Source organism: Macrotis lagotis, chromosome 1 (genome assembly GCF_037893015.1).
Source record: "Macrotis lagotis isolate mMagLag1 chromosome 1, bilby.v1.9.chrom.fasta, whole genome shotgun sequence".
Taxonomy (NCBI): domain Eukaryota; kingdom Metazoa; phylum Chordata; class Mammalia; order Peramelemorphia; family Peramelidae; genus Macrotis; species Macrotis lagotis.
In genome coordinates, this window is record NC_133658.1 from 364,385,822 (window position 1) to 364,402,464 (window position 16,643).

Below are 16,643 nucleotides of genomic sequence, written 5' to 3' on the forward strand. Positions count from 1 at the left end.
ATCTCCACTACTTACTGAGAAAGACAAGCAATATACCAATTATATGTGTGAAATCATACAAAAATATTTGTATGTAAGCCATATTTTTTTTAAAAAGTAGAAAAACATTGAGAATATTATTCTTCAAGTCATACTCAGACTTTGTCAGTTCTTTCTCTGGAAGTGGTTAGCATTTTTCATTATTAGTTCTTTCAAATTATCTTGAATCATTGTACTGATCAGAGCAACCAAGTCTTCCTTAGTTGATTATAACAACATTGCTGTTACTGTTTACATAAAATGATCTCCTAGTTCTTCTCACTTCACTTTGCATCAATTCATGTAGTTTTTGCCATGTTTTTTTTTCTGAAATCACCCCATTATCATTTCTTATTGTATAATAATATTCAATCACAGTCATATACCACAACTTGTTCAGCCATTCCCCAATTGTTGAACATCCCCTCCATTTCCAATGCTTTGTCACCAAGAAAAGAGCTGCTATAAAAATTTTCATAACTATAGGTCCTTTCCATTTTTTATTATCTTTGGGACAGAAACCTTTAGTGATATTGCTGGTTCAAAAAGCACACTCAGTTTTGTCATTACTTTTCCAGCAGTTCATTTTTTTAAAGAATGCTTCAGTCTGTATTCAGACACCATCGACTCTTTCTTATAAATCATAAGTCCATCAGAGAAATTGATTCCATATTTTCCCCACAGTTGCTATTGCTAGCTATATGTCTCCCCCTTCATTTTCTCTACTCTCTCTCTTTCCTTTCACTTAACACACTCAAAAGTGTGTTGTATCTGACTATCCTCTCCCATAATTTTGTTTCTTCTCTCTCCTACACCCACCTTCCCTTCCTCTGTCCCCTTTCTACCATCCCTTTCCTCTCCTATTTTCCTCTAGGGTAAATGAAAGTAAAAGCTTATGCTGTCCCCCTCACTTTCCCCCCTCTTCATTGCAAAAACTTTTCCTTGCATGTTTTATGTAAAATAACTTACTTCATTTTACCTCTCCTTTCTCTTTCTGCCAGTACATTGCTTTTTCGCCCATTAACTCTATCTTTTTAATTTCTTATACCTTCAAATTCAACTCCCTCCTTCCTCCCTCCCTCCTGTGCTTAAAATATGAAGGTTCCTTCTAACTGCCCTAATAAATGAGAAATTTCATATGAATTATCAGTATTATCTTCCCATGCAGGAATACAAACAGTTCAAAATTATTAAGCCCCTCATAATTTGCCCCTGCCAGTTACACTCTCTGTCCTTCACCTGTGTCCTGTACTTGAAGATCAAACAGTCTGTTCAGCTCTGATTGTTTCAATAGAAAAGTTTGGATGCCTCTATTTCATTGACTGTCCATCTTTCCTCTGGATGAATATGGTTAATTTTTCTGGGTAGTTGATTCTTTGATGTAATCCAAGCTCCTTTGCCTTCTAAAATATCTTATTCCAAGCCCTAAGAGCCCTTAATGTAGAAGCTGCTAAATCTTGGGTAATCATGACTGTAGCTCAATGATATTTGAATTGTTTCTTTCTGACTACTTGTAATATTTTATCCTTAACTTTGGAGGTCTGGAATTTGTCTATAATATTACTGGGAGTTTTTAATTTTGGCATTTATTTTAGGAGGTGATCAGCAAATTCCCTGAATTTCTATTTTACCCTCTGCTTCTAGGATATCAGGACAGTTTTCCTGGATAATTTTTTGAAATGATCTCTAAGCTGTTTTTTGGTCATGACTTTCAGGTAGTTATTGACTTTTAAATGATCTCTCCTGGATCTGTTTTCTAGGTCAGTTGTTTTTCCAATGAGATATTCCACTTTTTCTCCTAGTTTTTCATTCTTTTGCATTTGTTTTATTGTTTCTTGATTTTTCTCAAAATCATTAGCTTCCCTTAACTCCATTCTACCTTTGAAGGAATTATTTTCTTCAGAGACTTTTGTATGCCCTTTTTCATCTAGCTAATTCTGGTTTTTAAGGCATTCTTCTGCTCATTGGCCTTTCAGATTACTTTTTTCCATTTGACCCAGACTGGTTTTTAAGATGTTATCCTCTTCACTATTTTTTTTGTAATTAATGATTTTCCTACATCACTTTCATTCCTCTTCCCAATTTTTCCTCCATCTCCCTTATTTGATTTTCAAAATCTTTTCAGAGCTCTTCCATAGCCTGAAACAAATTCATATTTATCTTGGAGGCTTTGGATACAGAAGCTTTGACCTTGTTATCTTCTGATTCTCCACAGGACCAAAGTGATTGATTATGATCAGATTATTTTTCCTTCTGCAGTTTGCTCATTTCCCCAGCCTATGACCTGATTTTAGCTCTGTTAAAGTGGTGTTCTGCTTCAAGGTTGGAGGACACATTGTGTAAAGCTTTTGAGGGTTTTTGCAGCTGTTTTCAGAGGACAACCCTCCAGGGACCTCAACTCCTCCAAGGTCTTATGGGAGGCTATGACTTCTCTCCTGGCCTGTGCTCTGGTCTGTGGATGACCACAAACACTCCCTTCTTCCTTGGAACTGTGAGAAGAGTCCCTACTTCACTATGCCAGGAAAGATCCTTTCCCTGAGACTATATTCCCAGACTGCAACCTGGATCTGAGTATGGGCAAAGCAACAGAGTCCTGACTCAGGGATAGCAAAGGGACCTCTTCAGTTTCCCCCAACCTCTTTACCATATTTGGACTGAGAACTCTGGAAGCAGCTGCCTTGTGCTCTCTGTCAGTGCCTTCCCAAGACTACTCCTTGACCCCTGGATCTGGGCTTGCACTGAGGGCCACCCTGAGGCCTGCACTGGACTGAGTTTCACTGTCACTCTGGAGTGGCAAAATTTCCTGCTGAGCTTCCCAATTATTCTTGGTAATCCTTTGACTGAGAAGTCTGGAAACCACCTCCTCTGCTATGGATCCAGGCATCCCTAGGGATCTAGCACCTTGCAATCTGTTCCTGGAAGGTTGGAACCAGTTCTCTCTGATGTGGCTGGGGTTGTGCTATCAGTCCTTTCTCACCCTGGTGTAACAGACTCTTCTAGTGGATCATCCAAATTGTCTTGGGCTGTTAAATGGTTTCACACAGTATTTTTGTGGATTCTGTCACTCTAGAATTTGGTAAGAGTCATTATTTAAAGGTATTTGGACTAATCTGGGGGAAAGCTTGTAGGAATTCCTGCCTTTACTCCTCCATCTTGTCTCTGCCCCCCCCATGAATTCTTTTTTAGTGGGAAGAGAAAGTGGATAACAGATGTAAAGCAAACAAATGATTAAGAATATAGTGCCTAGTATGGACTTCTGACTTTTAGACTCTTCTTAAAATATAGGTCTAGTTTTGAGTAAATGTTGGTGGGTTTACAGGAGTTGAGATACTGTGCCACTAACTTTTCTACTGCTATAGACTCAGAAAAGAAATTTAAATCAAATTTAATCTCATATTTATCTGGCCTAATACAATTCTCAGTAGAAAAGAGGAATTGATTCTTGGATAGGAAAGCTGTTTTTAGTCAAATGAAAAATGCTCCAAATTATTATGGATTATAGAAATGCAAATTAAAACAATTGTAAGGTAAAACCTCATACCTGTCAGATTAGCTAAAATGACAAAAAGGAACAATGATCAGTTTTGGAGAGGATGTGGGAAAATTTGGGACATTAATACACTATTGGCAGAGTTGTAAACTGATCCTATCATTTTGGAGAGCAATTTGTAACTATGCTCAAAGAACAATAAAACTGATTATATCCTTTGATCCAACATTACCAATATTCCAAAGAAATCATAACAAAGGAAAGTGTCACATGTTAAAAATATTTATAACAAGTCTTTTTCTAGTGGCAAAGAATTGGAAATTCAGGGAATACTCATTAATTGGAGAATGACTGAACAAGTTCCGGTATCTGAAAATTATGGAGTACTGTTGTTCTGTAAGAAATAATAAGCAGTTAGACTTTAAAGAAACATGGAAAAACTTGCAGAACTGATGCTGAGTGAAGTGAGCAGAACCAACAGAACATTGTACACATTAACAAGAACTCTAATGGATACAGCTCCTCTTCACAGTTCAGAGATCAAGGACAATCCTGGATGTCCTATTATGGACAATGTCACCCATAACCAGAGTTAAAAACAAAAACAAAACTAAGGTATTTGAATGTAGTACAAAACATATTTTGTTCACTTTTAAAAAACTTTTTTTTCTCATTCTCCCCTTAGTTCTAATTCCTCTTTTACAACATGACTAATATGTATATTAAACACAAATATACAAATACAACTTTTACCAGACTGTTTGCTGCCATGGGGAAGGGGGGGGGAGGAAGAGGAAATGGAGGGTGGTAGAAAAACATGAACCTCAAAAATTTGCAAATGGATGAATGTTGAAAAACTATCAATGCATGTAATTAGAAAAATAAAATTAAATTAAAAAATAGAAATGATGGTAATCTTCAGGGAAAATAAACATTCCATTTCATGTAAGAGTTTCATCAGGAGATCTTTATTAAGTTGATATGGTTACAGAGACTTCATCATTTGGGACTTTGTAGCTTTATATAGGGCATATTGTTCAGTCATTTAGTTCTGTATGACTCTTTATGACATCATTTGGTTGTATCATTCCAAAACGTACATAGGGATTTCTTTGCAAAGATACTGGAGTGAATTGCTATTTCCTCCTTTGGTGCATGAAGGAAAACAGGGGTTAAGTGACTTCTCTTGGGTTGCACACCTAGTAAGTATTTGAGGCTAGAATTGAACTCAGGTATTCCTTATTTCAGGTCCAGTGTTTTGTTCATTGAGCTAATTGCCATTTAGGCTATTATATACATTTTAATGGGCATACCCATTAACACCTGGTCAAGATGAAGACTCCTGAGTCACAGTAACTATTGAGTGATTTATAAATTATTGTAGATGAACATTTACACTCATTTGAGTATTTAGGTGATTAAACCAACAACAATGTCTATAGTTGCATGTGTTCTCAACTATGTGGCACAAGAAGTAGCAGGGGCATGCAGTGGTAGAATCTTCTAGCCTCTGACCCCTTGAATGGATGGCCCCAAAGAATCCAGTCATTTGGAATAACAAAATGGAGATTTTTCTAGATAATACTATCTAGAGAGCAGAGATTCAGCATTCTAAAGAGAAAAAGAAGGCTGCTTGTCTACTTCCAGGTGTTTGGTGTAAGTTAACATTTCTGCAGTAAAGGAGGAGTACATAAACAGTATTAATGTCTTTGGGAGAGTGGAGTTGGAATTGGAAGTGGGCAGGGGAGATATGAGTGGGAAGGGAAATATGTCTCTAGGGTCTAGGGGTAGAGAAAAACAATTTGATCATTAAAAGTATTTTGAGTCCTCTATGTTTTCTTTGTTTTTTTTAATTTGTTTCGTTGCAAAAGCAAATAATTCAACACAACCCATGTATAGTCATGCAAAATTTATTTCTCTATTTGTCATGCTGTGGAAGAAAACATAGACCAAAAAACCCCTCTTCAACATCAAGAAAAATAAAGTAAAAAAAACTTTCTTCAATTTGTAGTCAGATATCATCAGTTGTTTTGCTTGGCATGGCTGGTATTTTTCATCATAAGTCCCTCTGAGAGGTCCTGGATCATTGAATTGCTGGAAAAGGCCAAGTTCTTCATGGTTGATCATCCTATAACATTGCTGTTACTTTGTACACAATACATTTCATTTTGCATCAACTCATGCAAAGCTCACCAGGTTCCTCTAAGAACATCCTCATCAACAGAATTCTATCACAATCCCATAACACAACCTATTCAACAGTTCCTCAATTGATTGGCATCCCCTCAGTTTCTAATTTCTCTGAAAAAGAGCTGCTCTAAATATCCCTGTACATATAGGTCTTTTTCTTTTCTGTTTTTCTTCTTCTTTTTTATATATAGGCTTGTTAATGGTATTGAGAATTTAACCCTTGGCATAGTTCCAAATTGCTCTAAAGAGCATCAAATCAGTTCACAACTCTACCAACAATGCATTGATGTCTCATTTTTTCCCACATCCCCTCCAACAGCTCTCATTTTCCTTTTCTGTCCCATTAGCCAATCTTATACTATATATGAAATAGTACCTCATAATTGATTTTCATTTACATTTCTACAATCAATAGTTTATAGCATTTTTGTTAATATGATTATAGATAGTTTTGACTACTTTTTCTGAAAACTTTATATTGTTTGATCATTTATCATTTGAGAAATGATATATTTTTAATGGATTTGACTCAGTTCTCTATTTATATGAGAAATGAAGCCTTTATCAGAGAAACTTGTTTTCAGACTTCCAGAGTAGAGCCAAGATGGTGATGTGAAAACAGCATGCTCCAGAGTTTTTCCTTACACAATGTTAGATGAAGTCTCTACACAGACATTAAAGTGATAAATCCCAGCAAAAAAAAGAAAAAATGATCAAAACAAATTTTCAACTATAGCTTTTGTGGTGGATCTTCAGTGGTCTATCTCTCTGGGGGAAAATAAAGCCCAGCTAGGTAGAAGAGTGGGATAGTCATCTGGAGGCTTTTAGTCAGTGCAGCCCAGGTTCTGGCAGCTAGATAGCAGACCAGCAGGGAGGGTCCCAACTGCAGACAATATTTGAACCTTGGGAACACTGGGGCAACAGACAAGACTGGGTTGGGAGCAAATCATTGCCCCCAACAAGCCAGGAAGAGCCTGGCTATAAAGAAGGAAACAAACCTCTGCATCGACAATGCCTGGACTTCATAGGCAACATCTTGGCAGGTGATAAACCAGGGATCAATACCAATACAAAAAGCTTAGGACTGCACTCCTTTTATCTCAGGAGCAAATCTCAACAATCAAAATGAACAAAAATACAACAACTATGCTAGCCATAGAAAGCTACTATGCAGATAGAGATGGTAAAATTGTCATCTCTGAAGAAGAAAGTAGTGACAAATTACTTGCATGGGAAGTCTCAAAGGAGTTTATGAATTAGACTGAAATTCAAAACTTCATGGAAGAGCTTTAAAAGATTTTAGAAACCAAAGAAGAGAGGAAGAAGAAAGGTGGAAAAAAGGAATAAGTGTCATGTAGGAAAATTATGAAAAATTGATGAAAAAATCATCTCCTTTAAAAATAAAAATAACCACCTGGAAAAAGGATGAAACTCATTAAAAAATAAAATTGATCAAATGAAAAATGAATACACTTTATCTAAAAGTCAAATAAGTCAACTAGAAAAGGGATGCAACTGAGCACAAAGTAAAATTTAGCAACTGGAAAAGGAAAATAAATCACTGAAAAGTAAAATTACCCAATTGGAAAAGTAAACACACAAAAGCTAACTGAACAAAATAAAACCCTAAAACTTAGAATTGGAAAAATAGAAAATAGTGAATCTATGAGACATTAAGATTCCATCAAAAGGATGAAAAGACTGAAGAAAACAGAAAGTATTTTTAGGAAAAAACAAATAACCTGGGAAGTAAATCTAGAAGAGATAATTTACAAATTATTGGTCTACCCAAAAAACCTAGATCCAAAAAAGAGCCTAAAAATATATTTCAGGAAATTATTATGGAAAACTGTCCTATTATACTAGAACAAAAAAGACAAAAATAGTCCTTGAAATAATACATAGAACACCTCAAGGAGACCCCAAAATAAAAACTCCTAGTAATACCATAGCCAAATTTCAGAATTCTCAAATAAAGGAGAATATATTGTAAACTGCCAAAAAAGAAGAAATTTAAATACAAAGGAAGTAAAAGATGAATTATAAAGGACTTACCAGCTTCATCATTAGAGGGCTTGGAACATGATATATTGAAGGGCAAAGGATCTTGGATTACAACCAAGAATTTATTTCCCTGAAAAATTCTGCATATTCTGTCAAGGAAACAAATGGATTTTCAATAAAATAGAGAACTTCCAAAATTTTCTGGTAAAGGACCAGAACTGAATAAAAAAATTTGATCTTCAGCTACAAGTCTCAAGAGATGCATATAAAGGTAAACAGAAAGGGGAATATGTTTAGCAAGAACATTGAATTGTATACATCCCTACAAGGGAAGTTAACACCCATAACTCTTGAGAATTGGATTTTTCTTAGGATAGTTAAATGATTGAATATATTTGAAGTGAATGTACTTAGAGGATATGGATATAAATGAGACACAAATGAAATTTTGATTATGAGAGTGGTATTTCCTATAGATACAGAGGGAAGGATAGAACTTATATGCTCTATACATAATTAAATCACAAAGTGACTTTACTAGATGTTTTAATTAAGGAGGATTGTAGTATATTTGGGATAGAGGGTAGGAGAGTACTAAGAAGGGTTGTACCTAAATAGATTAAGAAACAATCTTGTATTAATATATACTTTAGTAAACAAAAGTTACAGTGCTATGACTGTAGTGCTAAAGGGACAAAGGGAGAGAGTCTAACTTTAATTCTCTCTTATTCTTATGATCTTTAACTTGATGAACTTTAAACCTCTATTAACTAGAGAGAGAGAAGGAAAGTGTATGTGAAAACATAATGAAGAGATTTTGCTTGTTTGATGCTTAGATTTCATTTTAAGGGAGTGTGTTGGGGGGAATTTTCGATGGTTAATGAAATTATTTGACTTTGTATGATATTTTGGCTCATGAGGCTTGTGAATCCATGGGTGGGGTGTACTTGAAATGAGGTGACAGAATAAACAATAGTAATTTGATGTGATTTATATTTCTGGAGAAGTGTATTTCTAATTGAACAAAAGAGGGAGTATATTTAGTGAATATGAAGCATTGATGCTCATCAATCAATCATTCAAACTTTGAGATTGGTATTTCTATCAGAACAGATAAAAGAAGTATATTTCGACAAAGGGTTAAGATAATAAAGACAGAAAAAGAAGGCGTATATTAGGGGAAGGTTAGGGTAAAGAGGCACAAAGACCTATTATAGTTGGGTAAATCCTACTCTTAATAGATTTAACCCAGAGAGGGAATAGCATATATTCCCAGTTGAGTTTAAAATTTATCTTACACCACAGGAAAGTATGGTGGAGGGGAGGAAGGGAAAGAAAGGAGAAGGTAAAAATGAATGTTAATATTTTATTTGTTTTCCAATTATATATAATAGTAGCTTCTACACATCATCTATAAAGTTTTGAATTTTACAATCTTTCTTCCACCATCTCTTCCCCCCATCCCCCCCACAGAAGTCAGTCTGGCATTCTTTACATTGTTTTCATGCTATACATTGATCGAAATTGAATGTGTTGGGAGAGAAATCATATCCTTGAGTAGAAAATAAAATAGTAGAGACAGCAAAATTATGTAGGTACATAAGACACTTTTTAAAATAAAAAACTGAAGGCAATAGACTTTGATCTTTGTTTAAACTCCACAATTCTTTCTCTGGGTACAGTTGGTATTCTCTGTTGCAGGTGCTCTAAAATTGTCCCTGATTATTTCATTGATGGAATGAAAAAGTCCAATAAAATTGATCATCACCCCATGTTGCTTTTAGGGTGTAAAATGTTCTGGTTCTGCTCATCTCACTCATCATCAATTCATGTAAGTTAAAGTTAAAATTTAAAAAGAAAAGTTAAAAGGGAATGGGAGCAAAACACTGATAAGCAGAATTTCTGATGAGCAGAAATAAGAGGAAAGGAAAGAGAAAAAATATAAATGGGGAAAGATAGTATGGGTGAAATAGAGAATTAGTAATCTTAACTGTAAATGTGAATGGGTTGAACTTGCCCATAAAAGTATAATGTATAAAAAATCAGAATTCTACAATACGTTGTTCACAAGAAACATCTGAAGCAGAGAGATACACACAGGGTAATGGTAAAAGACTGGAGCAAACTATATTATGCTTCAGCAAAAATTGAAACAATCAGGGTTAGCATTCCTGATTTCAGACAAAGCAAAAGCAAAAATAGATCTCATTAAAAGGGATAAGGAAGGAAACTGCATCTTCATAAAAGGAACTGTAGGTAATGAGTACCAATTACAAGGAGATATAGACAATAAAACCATAATAGTGGGGGGGGACCTCAATCTCCTCTCTCAGAAATAGCTAAATCTAACCACAAAATAAATAAGAATGAAGTTAAGAAGGTGAATAAAGTCTTAGTAAACTTAAATGATAGACCTCTGAAGAAAACTGAAGAGGATAGAAAAGAATGCATGTTTTTCTCCGCAGCACCTATACTAAAATTGACCATGTATTAGGGCATAAAAGCTTACAATCAAATGTAGAAAAGTAAAAATCCTTAATGCATGCTTTTCAGAACATGATGCATTAAAAATTACAGTAAAAATGGAAAGATAAACCAAAAATTAATTGGAAACTAAATAACCTAATTTTAACAAATAAGTGAATCACATAACAAATTGTAGAAATAATCAACTATTTTATCCAATAAAATGACAGCAACGAGAAATCATGATTAAATTTATGGGTTGGAGCCAAAGCAGTTTTTATGGGAAACTTTGTATCTCTAAATGTTTATAGAAATAAAATAGATAAAAAAGAGATCGATGAATTGGGTATGCAACCAAAGAGACTAGAAAAAGAACAAATTAAAGAATAAATTAAAACTCAATTAAATACCAAATTAGAAATTTTTTAATAACACTTTTTTATTTATTACAAATCATCACCCCCCCCAAATATAAAGTAAAATGAGAGTCTTCCCTCATTTGTCAACAAACTTGTTCTTATAATACATTAATGAATGAATAGTAACAGACTATATTTGTTAACCTGTCATACTCTGGTTGGAGTGGGGCCACTATTAGTATTTTATACACCAAAAAAATTAAGACTAGGGAGAGAAGTTGGCAAGAGTTTTTACTCTCAATATTCAAGATAGTTCTTAACAGAGGGACTGAATATGTTCAATGTGAGAGGTCCCCTCTAGGTGTAAACAAGATTTTTTTTTGCCAAGGGGACAAAGTTCTTCTGGGAGCTTCCAACTTTCAGAAATATTCACTTAACTTGAACACAAAGTACTTGGGAGCAAATGGAAGGGGAGCCTAATAAAAGATGAAGGCCCTATTCAAAACCAGAAGGGTGATTTACTAGAATTATATTCCTAAGCATTATTAGATTTCATTAACAGTTGTTCTATTAAGCTGTCTTTAAAAGACAAGAGTCAGAACTCTGGGATTGAAAGAAAAACTACATTTTTTAAATTAAGCTGAACTGAAGGTCATAAGTTAGGGAAGCAAAGAACAGTCTGGATAGAATGACTCTAATACCTAGAGGAAATGATTTTTGGAGCTTGACATTTGTTAAATAAACAAGCCAAAGACTAACAACAAGATGAGACACTTGTGAGGTTCACTTTAAAACCAAAAGGGACTGTGTAGAAAGTCTGTTTTCAAACTTTTGTTCAGTAGGCATAGGAAGAGGAAGAGAATTTTGAGGTGAAATGCATACTTTACATCAGACCCAATCAATATTCTGCTAATATAGGGAAGTACAAACCTCAAAGTATATATAAAAAAAGTACTAAGTAGAGTGTGGCAAATGGAACCAAGCTCCAAACTCAGCAAGAGAAAATAATCAGTTATCAATCACATAAAGCAGAACTTTGATGAAAGTTACTTTCAAAGGGAAAAGACTTTCATTCTTTACCCTTATTACTCTTTCAATGTGATATAATCAATCTATCACAGGCTACTCAGGCTGAGTTCAAATCTCCAATTTTCAGGAGCCTCTACAGTCACTAAATAATAGATAACATGAAATTTGGGTCATAAAACAGGAAGTGAAATATAGGAATCTTGTACATATTTCCCCATTAAAAATCTGATTAAATGGAGATTCATAACCTACCTTGTCAAAAGATCACAATTTATGGATTATGCAAAACAAAATTGGAAAGATCTCTTTAGACATCTGGTTTGAGGATTATTCAATAAGTTCTTGGGTCCTCATATATCAACATTCTTAGTTGAGGAAAAGGCCACAGAATTCTCTATCAAACAGTACATTAGAGGCAATAGGGTCGAATCCAAAGTTTCTTCTCATCTGACTTGCCAATTCTCTCCATGAAGTTCAATTGTCAACCTCTTCTTCATCATTCTGCTCCTCCTCTTCCATTCTTTCGTCATCCTCGTCGTTATAATCTTCCCTGCTCTTGTCTTACTCTTCAGAATCTGTTCTTTTGTATTTATCCTTCTTCTTTTGCTCAGAAGCATCCTTTTTACCTTTCTGTTCTCGCCTATATGCATCTAGTGCTTCTTTCAAAGGGGAAATGAATCGCTGGAATTCCATCTCTTCCATTGCTGATAGTACATCACCAGCATTTAGGGTCTTCTATTTTCCTTTCATTGCAAAGTTGTTTGCACAGGAGGTGTCGTGGAGCACAAACACGCTGGCGGCACAGGCTTCGGGCCTCTTTGGAGATGTTGACGCCGTCGGGGAGAGCCTCCTTGATGATCCTGGTGATGACGGCATTGGGGAGGTTCAGATCCTCCGGCCTTTCCACCATGGTCGCCTCGCCCCTGGTCTCCCCGGGGGAGCCGCAATAATGGCAGTGCCCACAGCCTCCCGGGCAGGGCGGCGGTTGCGCCCGGACCCGCGCCCGGTGGCATCTCTCGCTAAAGGAGCCGCCCCTGCGTCCGTACTTCCCGCCCTGACCGGGTGTCCCGCCCGGGCTTCAGTTCCGCCCCCTCCCCCCAAATTAGAAAATTTGAAAATCAAAGGAGAGATTAATAAAATTGAGAACAAGAAAGTCATTGTTGTAGTAAATAAAACCAAGTGTTGGTTTTATGGAAAAAATATAGAATGATAAATCTGGTTAATCAGATTTAAAAAAAAAATACCAAATTACCAGTATCAAAAATGGAAAGAGTTAACTCATACTATGAGGAAAAAATTAAAGAAATAATTTGGAGCTATTTTGCCCAACTATATGCCAATAAACTTGACAACTTAAGTGAAATGGATGAATATTTGCAAAAATAGAAACTACCCAGATTAACAGAAGAGGAAATAAAATACTTAAATAACCCAATTTCAGTATAAGATATTGAATAAGTCATCAATTAACTTCCTAAATGTTTTCAGGTCCAGATGGATTTACAAGTGATTTCTACCAAACATTTAAGGAACCTATTCTACATGAACAATTTTTAAAAATAGTAGAAGAAGGAGTTCTGTCAAATCCCTTTTATGTCATCAATATGGTGCTGATACCTAGGAAGAACCAAACCAGGCAAAGAAAATTATAGACTAATATCCTTATTGAACATTGTTGCAAAAATCTTAAATACAATTTTAGCAGAGTTTAAAACAAAATCTTACTAGGATAACACATCACAATCAGGTAGGATTTATACCAGGTAGGTGGGATGGTTCAATGTTTGGAAAATACTCAACATAATTGAACATATCAATAACAAAACTTAACAGAAACATATGATTATATCCATAGATGCTGAAAAAGCCTTTGACAAAAATACTGCATACTTTCCTATTAAAATCATTAGGTAATATAGGAATAAATGGAGCTTTCTTTAAAATAATCAGCAATATCTATCTAAACCATCAGCAAATACAATGTGTAATGGAGATAAACCAGGAACACTTCATATAAGATCAAGGATGAAACAAAGATGTCCATTATCACCATTACTATTCAATATAATATTAGAAATGTTAGCTTTAGCAATAAGAGAAGAAAAAGAAATTGAAGGAACTGAAATTGGCAATGAAGAAGCAAAATTTTCTCTCTTTGCAGATGATATGATGGTATACATAGAGAATCATAGAAAATCAGCTAAAAAACTATTTGAAACAACTTCAGCAAAGTAACAGGATATAAAGTAAACCCACATAAATCATCAGCATTTTTATTTATGAATAACAGCCCAAGGGTAAGAAATAGAAAGAGAAATTCTATTTAAAGTAAACTTCCATGACAAAGTCATAAACTATATGAACATAATTACAAAAAAATTTTCACACAAGTAAAGGCAGATCTAAACAATTGGAAAAACATCAATTGCTCATGTTTAAGCTCAGCTATTATAATAAAATCACAATTCTACACTAAATTAAGTTACATATTCTGTGTCCAAATTAAATTACTTATTCTGTACTTTAAATCTATACCAATCAAACTTCCAAATAACTATTTTAGACAGCTAGAAAAAAATAGTAATAAAATTCATCTGGAGCATCCAAAGTTCGAGAATATCAAGGGAACCGATTAAAAAATGCAAAAGAAGATAGCCTAAGTATAACAGATCAAAAACTATACTATAAAGTGATAGTCATCAAAAATGCCTGGTATTTAAAAAAATATAGTAATGGACCAGTGGATTAGGATAGGTACAAAAGAAACAGGACTAATGACTTATCTATTGTTTAACAAACCCAAAACTTTTGGGATAAGACCTCACTTTTCAATAAAAACTACTGGGAAAACTGAAAAATAGTGTGACAAAAACTAGACATGGACTCACATCTCACACCATTTAATAAAGTCAAAATGGATACAGGATTTAGACATAAAGGGTAATACAGTAGATCAAAGATCAGATTTAAAAAACTCTATCTATTGTATGGAAAGGGAAAAATTTATGACCAAACAAGAAATAGAGTACATTATGAATTTCAAAACTGACTACATTAAATTAAAAAGGTTTTGCACTAATAACTAATAATAAACCATTTGCAGACAAAATTAGAAGGAAAATGAAAAGCTGGGAAACAATTTTCACAGTTAGGGGCTCTGATAAAGATCTCATTTCTAAAATATATAAGGAATTGAATCAAGTTTATAAAGTTCCATTTTCTGATTAATAAATGGTTAAAGGATATGTCCAGGCAACAATTTTCAAATAAAGAAATGGAAATTATATATACATATATATATCTATATATGAAAAAAATCTTCCTAACAATTGTTGATTAGAGAAATACAAATTAAAACAACTATGAAGTACCTCTCACACCTATCAGATTGGCTGATGGAAAAAAAAAGATCAATTTTGGTAAGATTGAGGGAGAATTGGGACATTAATGTATTGTTGGTGGAGTTGTAAACTAATCTATCCATTCTAGAGTGTGAGTGCAATATGGAATTATGCTCAAAGAATAATAAAACTGATCACATCCTTTGACCAGAAATGCCAATAGTAGGCTTCTAACCAGAAAGAATAAAAAAGGGGAAAGTGTCACATGTATCAAAATACTTGTAACAGTTCTTTTTGTAGTGGCAAAGAACTGGAAATCAAGGGGATGCCTATCATATGATATATGAATATTATGGTGTACTATTGTTCCATAAAAATGAATGCTTGGACTCTAGAGAAGCATGGAAAGCATTATGCAAACTGATGCTGAGTGAAGGGATCAGATCCAAGAGAACATTGTACACATTAACAACAACATTTTGAGTTGATCAACTATGATGAATTCAGCTGCTCTTAGATCTCTAGGAGATCTGTTATGGACAATGCCATCTGCATACAGATTAAAAGTAAAACTAAACCAAAAACAAATCCCCCTAGAATCTGAATAAGCACTATGTTCACATTTTTCAAAAATTATCACATGTTTTTCCTTTCTATTCCATGGTTTTCTTTTTTCCCTTAGCCCTAATTCCTCATACAAAAAATGACTAATATGTACTTATTAAACACAAATATACATGTAAAAGTTTCAATAGACTGCCAATGAAGGGAGGGGTGGGAAAGAGGGTAGAAGGAAATTGTATAACTTATAGATATACAAGAGAATGAATGCTGAAAAATATTCATAACATGTAATTTGAAAAATAAAATACCAATTGAAAAGGGAGAAACTTGCTTCAAAAATTTTTACATAGTTATAATTGCTAAATGTATTTCCACCTCTTATATTCTCTACCACACAGTTTATTCTATTCTCTCTCTCCTTTCACTCTTCTATCTCTTTTCACAACTGCTTTGCTTCTGACTACTTTTTTTAAAGATTTTATTTGAGTTTTGAGTTTTACAATTTTTCTCCCAATCTTACTTCCCCCCCTCCCCATGGAAAGCAATCTGTCAGTCTTTATTTTGTTTCCATGTTCTGACTACTTCTTGCCTCAATCTTCCCTCTTTTCTATCACCCCATTCTTTTATCCCTTACCCCACTTTCTTTCCTTTAGGGTAAGATAGCTATTCCTAAATGATGGATATGTCTTAGGTCCTCTTGGAGTCAATTCTGATGAGAGTAAGTTCAAAAAAATCTTCTCCCATATTCCCCTTCACTGTTTAAACTTTTTTTAAACTTTTTATATGTGAGTCCCTAGCTGAAGTTCTAACTGAACAAGAGGTTTTGAATGCCATTAGGTTCCTTTCAAGTGACAAAGCATCTGGTGCTGATTCTATTCCAGCTGAAATCTACAAGGTGAGGGGACCATTGCCTGTCCCAAAACTGACTGAAATTTTCCAGGTTATATGGCATGAAGAGGTTATCCCCCAAGAATTCAAGGATGCCTCCATCATCCACCTTTATAAAGGTAAAAGGAATAAATTGTCCTGTGACAATTGCAGGGGTATTTCTCTTTTAGTCATTGCTGCAAACATTTTTTCCAGAGTCCTCAATAGACTGATCCTTCCCTTGGAAGATGGTTACCTTCCTGATAGCCAGTATAGCTTCAGAAAGAGTTGAAGAATAGTCGATATAGTGTTTTG

At 34.6% G+C, this 16,643-nt stretch overlaps 1 pseudogene; it reads right to left on the reverse strand.

Annotated features, from left to right (window-relative positions):
• Window positions 1–11,802: 11,802 nt before the first annotated feature.
• On the reverse strand, window positions 11,803–12,474 carry LOC141517898 (DNA polymerase epsilon subunit 3 pseudogene; annotated as a pseudogene).
• Between the last annotated feature and the right edge of the window lie 4,169 nt (window positions 12,475–16,643).